At 44.4% G+C, this 19,248-nt stretch overlaps 1 pseudogene; it reads right to left on the minus strand.

Annotated features, from left to right (window-relative positions):
- Positions 1–796: 796 nt before the first annotated feature.
- Positions 797–18,481, minus strand: LOC103216089 (E3 ubiquitin-protein ligase RNF187-like; annotated as a pseudogene).
- Between the last annotated feature and the right edge of the window lie 767 nt (positions 18,482–19,248).

A 19,248-nucleotide genomic window follows, 5' to 3' on the forward strand; every position in this document is an offset into this window, starting at 1 on the left:
CTCACAAGCCCAGCTATACCCAAATCTCAACATCTGCCTGCATCTATGTCCCCGACTTTGCAATCCTGTCCCCAGTGCTGAGTTTCTGTCGACTAATTTATCTACACACAAGGATGCTGCAGGCAATTGAGCTACTGCTACGAGCTTTGAAAAATTCAACTACTAAAGGAAATGGGAAGAGAGAAAGAGCCAGAGAGAACAGCAAGATGAGACACCATGGCAGGACCTGGAGAGGCTAAATAGGGTTAGCCACCTGCCAGCCCCTTCATCCAGGGAAACTGAGAAAGAGTTCCTTCTGCGGAGGCAGGTAGAGCACAGGGAGGGCTCCTGGGAGACACAGAAGCAGGGTTGGGGCCAGAAAGAGGGAGGTGGACAGAGCGACACTGATAAGGCTGGGCGGGGCGCACGCCCACCTCAAGAGGAGGGCCGCCTCCTAGGAGGCATCAAGGTGCAATTATCTTCCTTTCTCTCTTCCCTGAAGACCTGAGTTCCAGCCTTCACAGAGCCTCATGTGCGTTCTTCTGGATGCTAACCCCAAATTCGACACTCAATGGTGCACCTCAGGTACCTGCCAAGGATCTGTGGGCCCGCATGGAAGGTGCAGGGTCTGGGTCCCTGGATGACAAGGTGAGGGGCAGATGGGTGACCAAGGAAGGGCATGGCCCAGAGCTGCCGGGACTCATGGAAGATGGGCTGTGGCCAGGACTTCAGGAAGGGTCGCACAGGTCGGAAGGGTCCTCAGGTCCAGCCTCTACCAGGAGGTGTTTGAAGCCCCCAAAACACTCACACCTCAGGGTGAAGGATAAAGGCACATTGTTGAAACACACAACTATATAGATGGACCCAAGGCCGGGTGCCTTCCACACTTCCCTGACAGCCACATGCTGACACTTCCCAGGCAGATGAGGATCCATCCTCCTGCCTCCAGCTCTGGGACTGCCGCGGGTTGGCGCCATCACTGCAGCAGCATGCTGAGGCCCAGGTTCCGGTGCTTCGTCTCCAGCTCCGACACTGCCTGCAGCAGTGACCTGAGCAGTGACCTGAGTGAGGAGGAGGAGGGGCTTCTCAGCCTCCTGCAGGAAGTGCTGCTCCTCCTCCTCCGCAAAGAAGGCCCGCAGCTGCTTGTAGTTGGTCAGTGCGTTCTTCCTACGGTCCATCACGTGTCCCTTCCACACTGCAGCTGCTGACTCCGCCTGGCCATGCAGATCCCAGGCGTCATTCAAGTCCTTTCTCATGATTTCCACAGACCCCTTGTTCTCCTTGCCACGCAGCACCTTCCTGCAGCGCGGCTCCCACTCGGGTGGCTAGGGGCCCACAGCCATGCGGCAGGCGGCGCAGAGCGGGCCGGGGTCAGCGCGGCTGCAGCTCGGCCTCACTGGCCCGGCCATCGCGCGCGGGCGCCGCGGCCGCCTCCTCTAGCGCCAGAAGGCGGTGGCTGAGCGGGAGCCGGCCGGGCTCCACGGCGCGCTGCCAGCAGTCGTCGGCGCACTCTGGGCACGCGAAGGGCCCATCCTCCTCGGCCCAGAAGCGCACCATGCACGCCCAACAGAAGCGGTGGCCGCAGTCGGCGCCCACCGGCTCCCGGGGTCGCAAGCGGCCTCGGCAGGGCCCGCAGGGAGCGCCAGGGCTGCGGGGTCGGCAAGGGTGCTGGAGCGCCTGGGGAGGGCCGGAGACCAAGGCGACCAGCGACCGGACGGAGACCAGCACCAGGACGACGACGCCGACGCCAACGCCAACGCTGGGGACGCTCATCTAAATCTTAAAATGGTAAAAAAAAAAAAAAAAAAAAAAAAAAGTAATTTTTAATACTACCTTTTTATTTATTTTGGAGACAGGGTCTCACTCTGTCGCCCAGGGTGGAGGGCAGTGGCATGATCATTGCTCAATGTAGCCTCGACCTCCCGGACTCAAGAAATGCTTCCCACCTCAGCCTCCTCAGTAACTTGAACCACAGGTGTGTCCCACCACGCCTAGGCAATTTTTTTATTTGTTGTAGAGACAGATTCTCGCTATGCTTCCCAGGCTGCTTTTGAATGCCTGGCCTCAATAAATGTTCCTGTCTTGGCTTCCCAAGACAGGAAACATCCTTTTATTATTCATTTATATTTAAGAGATGGGATCTTGCTCTGTTGCCCAAACTACAGTGCAATGGCAAAATCATAGCTCATTACAACCTCAAAATACTGGTCTAAGAGATCCTCCCACCTCAGCCTCCTAAGTAGCTAGAATTACAGGCATGAACCATGGTGGCTGGCTCAAAAGTATCCCTTTAAATAGGAAGCTTAATTAATATAATTTCCATAATACATTTTAAAATGTTTAATTCATGCATAAGACTCCCTTTAAAAATATATCTACTATATAAATGAAATGCCCACGCTAGTCTCAAATTCCTGGGCTCAAGCAATCTTTCTATCCTGGCCTCCCAAAGTGCTGGGATAACAGGCATGGGCCACCACACCTGGCTAATATATATATATTTTTTAATTTACTTTTTCTTCACCAAAAGCAGGTACTTGAAATACCACTTCTTAAAAGCAGGACAATATATATACGTAAGTATTGTGTGCATATGTACACAGGTACAAAATTATGCTAGTAAGTAGCACAACTGAGATTTAAACCCCAATCTGACTCCCAAGTTTGTGCTATTAATCACTATTTTTTTTCCTCCATGAAAAATATGTAGAATAAGAATCAGATCTGTAAGGAATACTAATATTTAAAGTACAGACAAGAATACAAAAAGACCTCAGCAGAAACTGGGAAAGGTTAGCCAAAGAAGAAAATAAATTTGCGTGGTTATCATATAACGCAAGTTAAGAAAATATTTCCAGAGAACAAACATCTAATTTTTGAAAAAAAGTTATAAACAAATGCACTTTAAATAAGTTGGACAGTTTTTCATAGTGAATTTTTCAATTGCAACACAGGATTTTTTCTCATGCCTGTAATCCCAGCACTTTGGGAGGCTGAGGTGGGAGGACTGCTTGAGGCAAAGAGTTTGAGAACAGCCTCAGTAACACAAGGAGATCCTAGCTCTACAAAAAATAAAAAATTAGCCAGGTGTGGTGGCGCATGCCTGTAGTCCCAGCTGGTTGGGAGGCTGAGGTGGGAGCACAATTTGAGCCTGGGAGATTGAGGCTGCAGTGAGCCGTAATCACACTACTGCACTTCAGCCTGGGTGACAGAGTAAGATCCTGTCTCAAAAAAAAAAGAACACAGGGTTTTTTTTTAACTTGATAATTTGTTCTAAGAGGAACATACTACATTCATGTTATCAGTGATGGTTTCCAGTCTCCAACTTTTGAATATTTTTTTTTCCAAACGTGTGTGTGTGTGTGTGTGTTCGTGTGTGTTTCTCTCTTTGTGAGAGACAGAGACTGTTTAATGATTCATTCATTCATTCATTCATTCATTTAGAGAGGGGGTTCTTGCTGTGTTGCCTGGGGCTTAATCGATCCTCCGGCCGCAACCTCCTGAGTAGCTGGGATTACAGGTACACCACCAAAACCAGCTTTTTAGAATTTAGAAGGCATTTGTTTCCGGGGGAAGCCAAGTAAAACTTGACTTTTTACAAGTAAATGACAATTTAAAAATAAAAAAAAGAAACTATTCAGGTTCTCTGGTTAATCCATAAAAAACCATATAACTCGTAATGAGATACTACTAGTACTTTCTACCTAAATAGCAGTCACCCAGCAGAATGGAGAATTCCATTCTCCAAATCACGGAAACAGATTACTATTATTATTATTATTACTATTATTATTTTTGAGACAGAGTCTTGCTTTGTCGCCCAGGTAGGCTTGAGTGTAGTGGAGTGATCTTTGATCACTGCAAGCTCTGCCTCCCAGGTTCACACCATTCTCTTGCCTCAGCCTCCTGAGTACCTGGAACTACAGATGTCCGCCACTACGCCCGGCTAATTTTTTGTATTTTTTGGTACAGACGGGGTTTCACTGTATTAGCCAGGATGCTCTCGATCTCCTGAGCTGGTGATCCGCCTGCCTCGGCCTCCCAGAGTGCTGGGATTACAGGCGTGAGCCACCGCCCCTAGCCTGATTATTGTCCACTGAAAGGGGAATTCTCCCCTAGCCTTTGTAGCAAGGCAATTTCTTCAAGATTAAAAAATAGCTTCTGCAAGACAACTACTACTGAATGTTTTAAAGCAACAAAAAGAAAGGTAAATCAATTACCTCTACCACTCTTTCACTATTTAGCATCTATCTGTTTATAGAGAACTTTATTTTATTTTATTTTATTTTTTTTGAGACGGAGTCTTGCTCTGTCTCCCAGGCGGGAGTTCAGTGGCACGATCTTGGCTTACTGCAACCTCCGCCTCCCGGGTTCACGCCATTCTCCTGCCTCTGCCTCCCAGGTAGCTGGGACTACAGGTGCCCACCACCACGCCTGGCTAATTTTTGTATTTTTTAGTAGAGACGGGGTTTCACCGTGTTAGCCAGGATGGTCTTGATCTCCTGACCTCGTGATCCGCCCGCCTCGGCCTCTCAAAGGGCTGGGATTACAGGCGTGAGCCACCGCCCTCAGCCTTTATTTCTTTAAGAGATAGGTTCGCTGGGAGCAGTGGCTCACACCTGTAATCCCAGCCCTTTGGGAGGCCGAGGCGGGCGGATCACGAGGTCAGGAGATCGAGACCATCCTGGCTTACATGGTGAAACCCCGTCTCTACTAAAAATACAAAAAATTACCCGGGAGTGGTGGTGGGCGCCTGTAGTCCCAGCTACACGGCAAGCTGAGGCAGGAGAATGGCGTGAACTTGGGAGGCGGAGCTTGCAGTGAGCAGAGACAGCGCCACTGCACTACAGCCTGGGCGACAGTGAAACTCTGTCTCAAAAAAAAAAAAAAAAAAAAAAAAAAAAGAGGCAGGGTCTCACTTTGCACCCAGGCTGGAATGCAGTGTCATGTTCATAGCTCACTGCAATCTCTAACTCCTGGGCTCAAGCAATCCTCTTGCCTCAGCCTCCCAAGTAGACAGGAATACAAGAACATGCCACCACACCTGGCTAATTTTTCTTTTTTTTTGGAGACAGAGTCTTGCTCTGTTGCCCAGGATGGAGTGCAATGGTGCCATCTCGGCTCACTGCAACCTCCACCTCCCAGGTTCAAGTGATTCTTGTGCCTCAGCCTCCCAAATAGCTGGGACTACAGGTGTGCACCACTACACCTGGCTAATTTTTTGTATTTTAGTGGACACCAGGTTTCACCACGTTGCACAGGGTGGTCCTGAACTCCTGAGCTCAGGCAATTCACCTGCCTCGGCCTCCCAAAATGCTAGGATTACAGGTGTGAGTCATTGCAGCCGACCCTGGCTAATTTTTAACTTTTTATAGAGACGGTATCTCATTATACTGCCCAGGCTGGTCTCAAACTCCTGGCCTCAAGTGATCCTCCCACATCAGCCTCCCAAAATGCTAGAATTATAGGCATGCCTGGCCTATACTGGACATTTAAACATCAAAGCTAATGCTATACAATTATTAAAATGTCACTGGGGAAAACAGTAACTTTGAGTCTCTAGTTCCCACATAACAAATATCAACTACAATAACAAAACTAAAAATCCACAGACAACACATGTAACAAATAAGTGACAAAATGGTCTCATGATTTCCAAAACATGAGCAGAGGCCGGGCGCAGTGGGTCACGCCTGTAATCACAGCACTGTGGGAGGGTGGATCACCTGAGGTTGAGAGTTCGAGACCAGCCTGACGAACATGGAGAAACCCTATCTTTACTAAAAATACAAAAAAAAAATTAGTTGGGCATGGTGGTGGTGCATGCCTGTCATCCCAGCTACTTGGAAGACTGAAGCAGGAGAATCACTTGAACCCGGGAGGCAGAGGTTGTGGTGAGCCAAGATCCTGCCATTGCACTCTAGTCTGGGCAACAAGAGCAAAACTCTTTGTCAAAAAAAAACAAAAAAAAACAAAAAAAGAAAACATGAGCAGGGAAGGATAAATTCTTGTATCTACATGGGGGAATTTGCTAGTCCTAAGAACAGGCGATTCAGGGACCTAGTGTTTCAGGTCTGCCATCTTGAAAGCTTAATGAAAAGCTACCTGGAAGGCGTATTCTCAAATTGTTGACAACAGCAGCTGAACCTGGGAGGATTTTTATATACTTGAGGGTGATTGTGAGGAGCCAGAGTTAAGGTCTGCGGGGACTGGAGCAAGCTGGGCCCTATATAAACTTTCTAAACTAACAGCCAATGCTCACTTTCTGGGACAAAGCCCCATACTGAGGAGAAACTGCTGGACAGAGGATCTAAACTAAGGATGCCAAGAATAACAGGATCAAAGGAAAAAAAAATACAGAGAAAAGTGAGGAAAGACACAGCTAGAGCTCAGAAAGTAGACCTTGTTTTAAAAACAGCTTTACTCAGATATAATTTACAGACTATACTTGTAAGCACTAACAAAAATAACAGAAGCAGCAGCTCTAGAGCTGTGACGCCAGAAGTATTCTCACCAATGCCTTCCCATCTACAGCTCAAAAAGTTTAACTTAATCTAAAAATGAGCAACAGAAAAGATCACACTCAAATCTCACAGAAAGTAATTAGGAAGGAAAAAAAGAGGAAACAGAATAAGCTGGGAGCAGTGGCACATGCCTGTAATCCCAGTTACTCAGGAGGCTGATGAGAGAGGATCCCTTAAGGCCAGGAGTTAGAGGCTGCAATGTGCAATTACCGTGTCTGTGAATAGCCAAGGCACTCCAACACTGGCAACATGGTGGGTCCCTGTCTCTTAAAAAAAAAAAAAACAATTTTGGCAGACACGGTGGTTCACGCCTGTAATGCCAGCACTTTGGGAGGCCTAGGCGGGTGGATCATTTGAGGTCAAGAGTTCTAGACCAGCCTGGCCAACATGGTGAAACCCCATCTCTACTAAAAATACAAAAATTAGCTGGGCGTGGTGCCGGTGCCTGTAATCCCAGCTACTCTGGAGGCTGAGGCAGGAGAATTGCTTGAACCTGGGAGGCAGAGGTCGCAGTGAGCTGACATCACACTACTGCACTCCAGCATGGGTCACAGAGATTGACTCCGTCTCACCAAAAAAAAAAAAAAAGCAGACTATCTCCACCAATAAAGTGATCTAGAAAAGCTCATCCACAAAACAAATAAAAGCATACCATTTTGAATGAACTCAAACAAACATATATGGCCGGGCATGGTGGCTCATGCCTATAATCCCAGTCCTTAGGGAAGCTGAGGCAGACGGATCACTTGAGGTTAGCAGTTCGAGACCAACCTGGCCAACATGGTGAAACCCCATCTCTACCAAATATACAAAAATTAGCCGGGTATGGTGGTGCATACCTGTAATTCCAGCTACTCTGGAGGCTGAGGCATAAGAATCACTTGAACCTAAGAGGAGGAGGCTGCAGTGAGCCGAGATCTTGCCACTGCACTCCAGCCTGGGTGATAGAGTGAAACTGTGTCTCAAAAAAAGAAATAAAATAAAATATACATATATATCATATATTGGCTGGGCACAGTGGCTTTCGCCTGTAATCCCAGCACTTTGGGAAGCAGAGGCAAGTAGATCATTTGAGCTCAGGATTGAGAGCAGCCTGGGCAACTCAGAGAGATCCCATCTCAACAAAAATAAAAACTTAGCCAGACATGGTAGCACGTACCTGTGGTCTCAGGTACTTAGGAGGCTGAAGTGGAAGGATCACTTGAACCTGGGAGGTGAAGGCTGCAGTGAGCCAAGATCATGCCACTGCACTCCAGCCTGGGTGACAGAGACACCATCTCAGAAAAAATTATATATATAAAATATATATATTAAATATATAAATAATACAAAAAAGTTTTTAAAATTATATATATATAACACACACACAAAGACAGTTTTTTATTTTTATTTTTTTTTAGAGAAAGGGTCATACTCAGCTGGGTGCGGTGGCTCACACCTGTAATCCCAGCACTTTGGGAGGCCGAGGCGGTTGGATCACGAGGTCAGGAGTTTGAGACCAGCCTGACCAATATGGTGAAACCCTGTTTCTACTAAAAATACAAAAACTAGCAGGGTGTAGTGGCACACGCCTGTAGTCCCAGCTACTCAGGAGGCTGAGGCAGGAGAATCGCTTGAACCCAGGAGGCAGAGGTTGCAGTGAGCCGAGATTGTACCACTACACTCAAGCCTGGGCAATAGAGGGAGACTCTCAAAAAAAAAAAAAAGTCCTGGGTGACTCTATCTGTCATCCAGAATAGAGTACAGCATCATGATCATAGCTCATTGTAACCTCTAGCTCCTGGACTCATGAAGTTCTCCCACCTCAGCCTCCCAAGTAGCTGGGACTACAGGCACACACCACCACCTCTGGCTAATTTTTAATTTTTTTGTAGAGACAGGGTCTTGCTACGTTGCCCAGGTTTGTCTTGAACTCCTGGGCTCAAGCAATCCTCCTGACTTAGCCTCCTAGAGTGCTGAGATTATAGGTGTGAGCCACCATGCCTGCTAAAAGAAAAAATTTTAATGCTATGGTGAAGAATAAAAATCAAATTAAGAAAAATTTTTCAGCTTTTCAATGAGATAAAATAATTCAAGAAAGAAGTAGAAATAAAAGATAACTTCACAAATGAAGACTATACGAGAAAGAGTAAAAGACCGAATAAACACAACAGATTTCTTAAAAATGGGAAATTTTGAGGCATGTGTAGTGGTGCATGCCTACAGTCCCAGCTACAGGAGCTCAAAGCTATCAAGTGCCATGATTACATCTGTGAATAGCCACTGCACTCCCATGTGGGCAACACAGCACGATCCTGTCTCTTAAAAAAAAAGAGAAATTTTGAAAACTGAATAAGGAAAAAGATGAAAAAGATTTGATGTGACAAAGGAGATTCGAAAAAGAGAGCCAACATATGCACAACAAGAGTCCTTAAAGAAGAAAACCAAAGCAACTGGAAAACCAAACGCTAAAAATCGTAATTCAAGAAAATTTTGATAAAACTTTTAAAAAATACATATGAAACTACAAATTGAAAGTGCACACTGAGTACCCAGAAAAACTGACAAAAAACACCACCAAAATATATTCTAGTAAAACTACTGATTTTTAAAGGAAATCACTTAGAAAAAAGATTTTAAGAAAATCACATATAAGGAAAAAAGATTAGACTGGCATCTCACTTTTTATAGCGATGCTTTATTCCAAAAACAGTAAAGTAACATACCTAAGACAATGAAGAAAAGAAAATGTGAACCAAGAATTTTATATACAGCCAAAATAATTTTCAGGTATAAAGTCACATGTAAGATATTATCAATAGGCAGTGTTTCCATAAGCCCTTTCTCAGGAATCTACCCAATAACAAGTCACAAACAACAAAAATGACTGGAGACACTGACGTAAGGACTGACGGCACTGATTATTGGTGGATGTTAGCATCACAAAAAGAACTAGACATATATATCTCCTGCCAGAAGTACACCACCTATGAAGTAGTTCTGCCCTAAACAAACAAACAAACCTGAATATTCAGAAAATATAGAAGACAGAGGAACATGTTAAATGACATCATGGGGAAGCAATACTCTAGATTTATGACAATGTAGTTTCTTAAACAAAAAAAGCTATAAAAAATACATAAAGGAGTAATCCATATATTAAAAGCAACTTAAAAATCACACAATGTAAAAATCTGGCCGGGCGCGGTGGCTCAAGCCTGTAATCCCAGCACTTTGGGAGGCCGAGACGGGCGGATCACGAGGTGAGGAGATCGAGACCATCCTGGCTAACACGGTGAAACCCCGTCTCTACCAAAAAATACAAAAAACTAGCTGGGCAAGGTGGCGAGTGCCTGTAGTCCCAGCTACTCGGGAGGCTGAGGCAGGAGAATGGCCTGAACCCGGGAGGCGGAGCTTGCAGTGAGCTGAGATCCGGCCACTGCACTCCAGCCCCGGCGGCAACAGAGCAAGACTCGTCTCAAAAAAAAAAAAAAAAAACCCTCTTATTTGGACCCAGATTCAAGAAAACAAACAATAAAAGAAAATAAATATTTCTAAGACAATTGACAATGTAAAATTAATATTTTGAAATATTAATTTTTTAGAAGTGATAACAGTATTGTTGGGTTTTTTTTTTAAATCCTTTTCTTTCAGAGATACATATCCAAACATTTATGGATATAATAATATGGTACCTAGGGTTTGCATCAAAATAATTCTGAAAGAGGAGGTAGGTTAGCATATAGATAAAATAATTATTGAAGCTGGAGGATGAATACATAGGGGTTCCTTATATGATTCTATCAACTTTTGTACATGTTTGACATTTTCCATAAAAGGTTATTTCTTTTTTTTTTTTTTTTTTGAGACAGAGTCTCACTCTGTCATCCAGGCTGGAGTGTAGTGGCATGATCTCAGCTCAACACAACCTCCAACCCTGGGTTCAAGCGATTCTCCTGCCTCAGCCCCCTGAGCAGCTGGGATTACAGGCACCCACCACCACACCGGCTAATTTTTATATTTTTAGTAAAGATGGTTTCACCATGCTGACCAGGCTGGTCTTGAATTCTTGACCTCAGGCGATCCACCTGCCTTGGCCTTCCAAAGTGCTGGATTACAGCCGTGAGCCACCGCACCCAGCCAAAAGATATTTTTTGAAAAAGAAAAAGACACATGGATTTAGTATTCTGATTTATTAATTTAATAAAAATTTGCAGTTTTATAACACAACTCTAAAATATTACCCTCTCTTACCCATAGAAATTCATTTTGTTTCAACTTTTATATTTTCCAGATCACATTTTCAGTCTTAAAAAAAAATGATAAAATCTGATCGAGGTCAGGTGTGATGGCTCACACCTGTAATCCCAGCACTTTGGCAGGCCACAAGGCCGGGGCGGGGTCAGGGGGAATTGCTTGAGCCCAGGAGTTCAAGACCAGCCTGGGCTACATGGTGAAATCTCATCTCTACAAAATACGCAAAAAATTAGCTGGGCATTGTGGCACACACCTGTAGTCCCAGCTACTCAAAGAGGCTGGGGTGGGAGAATCACCTGAGCCCAGGAAGTCAAGAATGCAGTGAGCCATGACTGTCCCACTGCACTCCAGCCTGGGCATAACAGGGAGACCCTGTCTCAAGACAGACAAACAAAACTGATAAAATCTATCCTGACTTACCAGGTCACAGGATTACAGGTGTGAGCAACCACACCTAGCCTTACAACTCAATTTTGAGAATGACTATCAAATCTGGTCCACAAAGGACAATATAATTTTCGTTCAGTGATTCATCCCCATAATTTCAATTACAGAAAGCATGAAAAAAAGACTTACCTGTTTTATGTGTGGATTCATGGCCATTTCAGTTACATTCTTTTTGGTCTCACAGAAAACAATAGCCCTCCCTTCAGACCCACTGTAGACTTGAAGGACATCTCTAATAACTGCCGGCCTCTGAGACCAATGACACTGGATGGCCAAATGCTTTGAAGAAAGAAAATATCACAGTATTTGTTTCATTAAAATTATTTTAAAATATTTCTCTTGTGTAGTTTTCTATCCGGTCAAGAACTAGCCTTCCTGGGAGACTGTAAGACAAAGACTCTCCTCAACAGCACTTAAAAACAATATAGACAAATGGACATCAATAAACTGATGAAAGAATAAACGAACTGCAGTATATTCAAACAGAATACCATTCAACAATTAAAAGAAACCAACTACTGATATACATGGAACAATATGAACCTTAAAAAAAATGCCGAATAAAGTCTTAACAGAAAATGAGCACACACAGTATAATTCCATTTATATGAAGTTCTAGAATAGGCAAAACCAATCAATTGCGGAAGAAAAATCAGAACAGTGGTTGTCTCTGAACCGGGGATACTCACTGGGAAGGGGCATGAGGGAACTTTCTAGAATGATGGCAATATTCAATATGGTGATAAGGGTTTGGGTTACACACATATGAATTTTTCAAAAATAGGCAAATGTACACAAGATTTTGCATTTCATTGTACATAATAAAAATTATAATATGAATGAACCTCAAAAACATTACGCTAAGTGAATGAAACGACATAAAAAGTCACATATTGTATGATTACATTTACAGTCACACATTGCTTAATGACAGGGATACGTTCTGAGAAATGTATTGTTAGGCAGCTTCATCATTATGCAAATATCAGAGTGTACGCACACAAACCTAGGGTATAGCCTACTACACACACCTAGGCTATATGGTATGTCCTGTCGCTCCTAGGCTACAAACCTAAACAGCATGTTACTGTACTGAACACTGTAGGCAATAGTAAGTATGTGTGTCTCTAAACATATCTAAACACAGAAAAGGTACGGTAAGAACATGGCATAAAAGATAAAAACTGATACACCTGTATAGGACAGCTCCATTATAATCTTATGGGACCACCATCGAATATGTGCCACCGTATACATGGTCCATCACTGACCAAAACATTGGTATGCAGCACATGACTGTACACGAAATATCCAAAACAGGTATATCCATTGAGACAAAAAGCAGACAAGTGATTGACAGTGGATAAAGAAAGGAGGGAATGGAGGCTGGTAACAGTGGCTCACGCCTGTAATCCCAGCACTTTGGGAGGCCAAGGCCAGCAGATCACCTAAGGTCAGGAGTTCGAGACCAGCCTGGGAAACATAGTGAAACTCCATCTCTACTAAAAATACAAAAACTTAGTCATGGGCACCTGTAGTCCCAGCTATAACCGGGAGGTGGAGGTTGCGGTGAGCCAAGATCACGCCACTGAACTCCAGCCTGGGCAACAGAGCTAAACTCCATCTCAAAAAAAAAAAAAAAAAGGAAAAAGGAGGGAATGGGGAGTAACTGCTTACTGGTTGTGGGGTTTCCTTTTGGGGTGATGAAAATGTTTGGAACTAGATAGAAATGATGGCTGTACACTGTAAATGTACTACATAACACTGAATTGTACACTTTAAAATGGTTATTTTTAGTTATGTGAATTTTACCTCAATTTTAAAAACTGTAAATATGGCGTTCTACTTAAAGATATATATAGGCGGGGCATGGTGGCTCATGCCTGTAATCCCAGCACTTTGGGAGGCTGAGGCAGGTGGATCACCTGAGGTCAGGAGTTCAAACCAGCCTGGCCAATGTGGTGAAACCCCATCTCTACTAAAATACAAAAATTAGCTGGGCATGGTGGCAGGCGCCTGTAATCCCAGCTACTCAGGAGGCTGAGGCAGGAGAATTGCTTGAACCCCGGAGACAGAGGTTGCAGTGAGCCGAGACTGCGCCACTGCACTCCAGTCTGGGCGACAAGAAAACAAAAACAAAAACACAACATGAAAAAACAAGAAAATCCACCACATCTTTGAGTGATTTTAACAGTAAAAAAATAAAAATAAAAACCACAGGGATGCAAATCAACAAAACAGACTATGGGAAACTCATAAGACAAATGAGTTTTTCTGTTGTTTTTTTCTGAGACGGAGTCTCACACTGTCGCCCAGGCTAGAGTTCAGTGGCATGATCTCAGCTCACTGCAACCTCCAGCTCCCAGGTTCAAGCGATTCTCCTTTCTCAGCCTCCCAAGTAGCTGGGACTACAGACATGTGTTACCATGCCTTGCTAATTTTTATATTTTTAGTAGAGACAGGTTTTCACCACATCAGTCAGGCTGGTCTGAAACTCCTGACCTCAGGTGATCTACCAGCCTCGGCCTCCCAAAGTGCTGGGATTACAGGTGTGAGCCCACTGTGCCTGACCAACAAATGAGTTTTTCCAACAGAAAACTGCAAAGAAAAAGAAGGAACTATAGATTATAAAATGTTTAAGACTCATATCAATCAGTAGCAATGTAAGAATTGTATTTGGATCCAGATTCAAACAAGCTATTTAAAAAAGACAGCAATGGCAACGTGCACACTAGGTATTTAATGATATTAAAGAATTACTAGGCCAGGTGCAGTGGCTCACGCCTATAATCCCAGCACTTTGACAGACAGACCAAGGCAGGCAGGTCACATGAGGTCATGAGTTCGAGACCAGCCTGGCCAACATGGCGAAACCCCGTCTCTACTAAAAATACAAAAAATTAGCTGGGTGTGGTGTTGGGCACCTGTAATCCCAGCTACTTGGGAGGCTGAAGCAGAAGAATCGCTTGAACCAGGGAGGCAGAAGTTGCAGTGTGCTGAGATTATACCACTGCCTGGGCAACAAGAGTGAAACTCTTCTCAAAAAAAAAAAAAAAAAAAAAAAAATTACTGTTTTTCTTCTACTGTGATAATGACTCTGGTTTTAAAGAGTCCTTAGTTATCATTTAGAAATATATACAATTACTTGATGAAATGATGACTGGGATTGTTTCAAATGCAGGGGTGAAGAAAAGATCATTGTTAAAGACTGGTAATAGGTAATGTGTTCTTTATACTGTTCAATCTTTCTATTCAATTTACTATTCAATTTTATATGTTTGAAAATGTCCTTATCAATGTTTTTTTACTGACATATCTTACATTCTTACTGCAAAACTTTCAACCATTACAAAATATACAAGCTTCTTTTTTAGTCTTACTATTTTTTTTTTTTTTAGACAGTCTCAATCTGTTGCCCAGGCTGGAGTGCAGTGGTACGATCTCAGCTCACTGAAACCTCCATCTCCGTCTCAAAACAACAACAACAACAACAACAAAACCACATACCTTTCAGAAGCTTTATAGTCTCTTCAGAAATAGGAAAACTGGAGAAGGCTCCTTCTTTCTGTTCACATGTTAAGGTCTGTAAAAATGAAATCAATGGCCTAAATAATATAATTTATATTCAACTCTTCTTCATTTACTGTTTTTAATTTTGTACAGATTCACTTACAAGGAAACTTAGTGGAACACTCTTTTTTTTCTTTTTTTTTTTGAGACAGGGTCCCACTCTGTTGCCCAGGTTGGAGAGCAGTGGGACCATCACAGCTCACTGTGGCCTCAACCGCCAGGCTCAAATCCTTCCCACCTCAGCCTTCCAAGTAGCTAGGACCACAGGCGCACACACCACCATGCTCATTTAGTTTTTTATTTTTCGTAGAAACAGGGTCTCACCATGTTACCCAGGCTGGTCTGAAACTCCTGGCCTCAAGAGATCCTCTTGGCCAGGCGCAGTGGCTCATGCCTGTAATCTCAGCACTTTGGGAGGCTGAGGCAGGTGGATCACCTGAGGTCAGGAGTTCAAGACCAGCCTGACCAACACGGAGAAACTCTGTCTCTACTAACAATACAAAATTAGCCAGGTGTGGTGGCGCATGCCTGTAATCCCAGCTACTCAGGAGGCTGAGGCAGGAGAATCGCTTGAACCCAGGAGGCGGAAGTTGTGATGAGCCGAGATCACGCCATTGTACTCCAGTCAGGGCAACAACAGAGAAACTCTGTCTCAAAAAAAAAAAAAAGAAAGATCCTCCCGCCTTGGCCTCCCAAACTGCTGGGATTACAAGCATAAGCCACTATGCCCAGCCAAAAAGGTTATTTATTAATCTAAATCATACAGATGTAGACAAAATTATAAAGATTAACACAAGCCCATAAACTAAGCTAAAAGAAATTACATAATGAGGAATGTAAAAGTTTTTCTGAAAATAAGTTAAAAATTTATTCTATAGCTTTTGAAAGCTTTTTTTATTTAGGTTGCTAATACAAAAGAAAGTTACTGTAAGCTTAAAGATTTCTTTAACATATATACAGGTTAGCATGATATCATTTAACATTTATTGAAAACTCTGTATACTAATGTGCACATAGAACAAAAACAGTATGTCTACCCAGTAAGCTTTATTGTTCATGTGTTTAAACACACACTAACAATTTCAAACTTGGAATTAGATAAAAAATAATTTCAAATTCAAATTGCATGCCATTTAAACAAACCTCAATGCTGCTGTTACCTTTTTATGATTTAAAAAAAATTACAAAAATAAACACTGTTGGCCAGGCATGGTGGCTCATGCCTGTAATTCCAGCACTTCGGGAGGCCAAGGTGGTACAATCACTTAAGCCCAGGAGTTCAAGACTAGCCTGGGCAACACAGTGAGACCCCGTCTCTACAAAACACAAACAAACAAAAAATACGGCCGGGCACGGTGGCTCAAGCCTGTAATCCCAGCACTTTGGGAGGCCAAGATGGGTGGATGACGAGGTCAGGAGATCGAGACCATCCTGGCTAACACGGTTTATGGTGAAACCCGTCTCTACTAAAAAAAATACAAAAAACTAGGCGGGCGCCTGTAGTCCCAGCTACTCAGGAGGCTGAGGCAGCGTAAACCCGGGAGGCAGAGCTTGCAGTGAGCTGAGATCCAGCCACTGCACTCCAGCCGGGGCGACAGAGCGAGTCTCCGTCTCAAAACAAACAAACAAACAAACAAACAAAAAATACACTATCACTGTAGAAACTATTGAAACCGGTAAGGCCCAGTGGTTTATGTCTGTAATCCCAGCACTTCAGGAGGCCAAGGCTCAAGCAATCCTCCCATCTCAGCGTTCCAAAGTGCTAGGATTACAGGCATGAGCCACTGCGGCTAGCCACCAGAGCAGTATTCTAATAATGCTCCATTTCTTTTAGGTGGTATTCCAATCCGTTTCCAAATCTCTGGTTATCTTTCATAGTTAAAGGGCCGTCAACACGTATTTTCTGGAGAATTTACAATGTGAAAGCCACCAATTTACAATATAGTGAAACACAAGGATGGACAAAGATTTGGTCATTTTCCTCAAGAACTTTTCGGAAATATGTGGCATAATATAGGAAAAATGAACTAATTTTACATAGAAATGCATAACAAATGTCAATCAAATGATAAAGATAGCCACCGAAACTAGGTAACTGTACACTAGGGTTGTTAGGAAAGACATAAACTAGGCCTTGACGGGTGGACAGGATTTGGATGCAAAAGACAAGAATTTCAAAAGAAGCCTTTTTAAAAAATACCTGCTTGGTTTTCTGCTTACACTCTAGGTACCTTCAGTAGTCAAATTCACAGAGCGAAAGTAGAATGGTGGTTGCCGGGAGTGGAAGGAGAAAGGAATGAGAAGTGAGTGTTTAATGGGCACAGAGTTTCAGTCTGGGACAATGAAAAGTTCTGGAGATGGACGGCGGTGACAGCTGCAAAACGATGTAAATATATTTAATGTCACAGAGCTATATACTTAAAAATGGTTAAAATAATAAATGTTATGTATATTTTAGCACAATAAAAGTGTTAGCTGGAATGGCAAGTTTCCCTTAGTGATAAGGTCAGAGAGGTAGATTCTGCTTTCTAAGGCTATACAAAATAAGTCTCATTCTTTGAATGTCAGCCTCCGAATACTGCCACCTTAGCCTCTTCAGCTGATTTCTTTTTTCCAGGTCAAATGTCTCCAGTAATAATTTTACCTGGGCATTTTTCAGCACCTTGTGATCCTCTGAGTGTTTCAGGATGTTTTTTCCTTTTCCTTTTTTTTTTTTTTTTTTTGGAGGGCATGCAGGTGGGAGGAGGAAAGACTGCAACTCCCCTACAGGCTCCTTGAGAGCAGGGACTATTTCTTTACTTATTTAGTTTCACCTCCTTGGTGCTCAGCAAAGAGTATGGTACAAATCAGGTTTAAAAAACACCTGCAGATTGAATGAAAATACTGACCATAAAAGCTATTAATAATGCAACCCACACGATCTCCATCACTGACAAATCCTGGCAAGGCTCACTGTCACACTTTTCCTTAAGCCTCTATAGTTATTTAGGTTTGTAAACCTAAGATCGCTTTCCCCAGGATTCTTGCACAGGGGACAGGGTGACAGAAGCAACACATATTCAAAGCAATCATTTTTTCTTAATCATCTTCTAAGAGGGCCAATGAGAACAAAATGACAGGCGTCACTGCTTATGGAGAGAAAGAACAGATTCCACGGTGATGTGAGCTTGAGTCTGCCCATCTCCGAGATTCAGGCGCCAACGGGAAGGGCTTAGGGGCCACGCCGGGAGGAGGCCCAAGCCCAGGGCCATCTTTATCCGGGTCGGGAGTGTGGAGGTGGAAACGGTCCCTGAGCGACCTCAGAGAGCCGAGGGCGGCGCGAAGGGAGGCCCTCGCTTGCTCCGGCCCGGTTCTGACAGGCCATCATCAAGGACAGACAGTTCCCCTCCCCGCCCAAGCCGGCGCAGCCCAAAAGGAGGCGCGGCCCATGCTCAGCGCACCTTTTGCCTCTCCTTCTTCTGGCTCTCGGACTCCTCCAAGGGTGCTTCCAGCTCCATAATGTCCCCCCAGAGGAGTTTCCCAGGCATTACTGGGCACCACCGCCTCCCTCCGGGCACAGTGGCCACAACCACCTACGGGCAGCGACAGCGTGAAAAGCAGCAGGGGCAGGGCGGCCGCCCGGACTTGGACGTGCGCCACCTCCGGGACACGCACCGCACGGGGGGAAAAAATAATCCCGGATACTCTCGGTTTAAGTCCTTCCATTGCGCCGCAACCTCTCAACCAATGTGTGTGAGAGATCTCAACTGTCCCACCCTTGTTATGAAGTGATTGGCTACTAGAGTAAAGCCCTGGCCAATCTCCACAAAGGAAGCACGCACTGATCAGCATAAATAGTTCGGTTTATCTTCCCCTCCCCCACTCTGAACTGGTCTCCTCGGCCGCGCAGAGCCTCTTGGGGGCTTCCCAGTGTTCACTGTTAGGGCTGGGAAGCCCTTCGACGTGGGTAGACACTGTCCAGCGCGCGGTGGGCGGGTGCGGGGGCAGGCCCTCCCTGACGCCAGTGGGCACCGCCACGCGCCGCCTAGCTATTTGCCTCCGGAAGCTGAACCCCTCCGCCCCGCCCATTGTGGGGGAGATGTTAACGACCAACGGCTTCGCGGGAGGCCACGGGCCTGGCGACGGTGGAGAGGGTATTGGCGCAGTTTGCGGTGGGCCAGATGGGCCGGAGGTGTAGCCGGGAACGGACAGATGTCCGTCCCTGAAGTCTTAAGTTTTAATCGTGAAGTTAGTCCCTGGTTCATTGTGATCCTTTTCTCGCTGTCCGTTTGACATAAGAAGAAACCCGAGAAAGGAATATATTTGTCTGAAGTCCCACAGTCTGTTAGTGGCACAGTCAGGACTAGAAAATTTAGCTCCTGAAGCCGAGATCAGTGCTTTCTCTGCCACATCAACCTGAAAACTTTTGAGTTTTGCAATGTTTTGGGGAAGATGCTCCCATGAAACAATGAACAGGAAAAACCTGAGGAAGCCTCACATTTTCTGCTAGCGA

This window comes from Chlorocebus sabaeus, chromosome 9 (assembly GCF_047675955.1).
Source record: "Chlorocebus sabaeus isolate Y175 chromosome 9, mChlSab1.0.hap1, whole genome shotgun sequence".
Taxonomy (NCBI): Eukaryota; Metazoa; Chordata; class Mammalia; order Primates; family Cercopithecidae; genus Chlorocebus; species Chlorocebus sabaeus.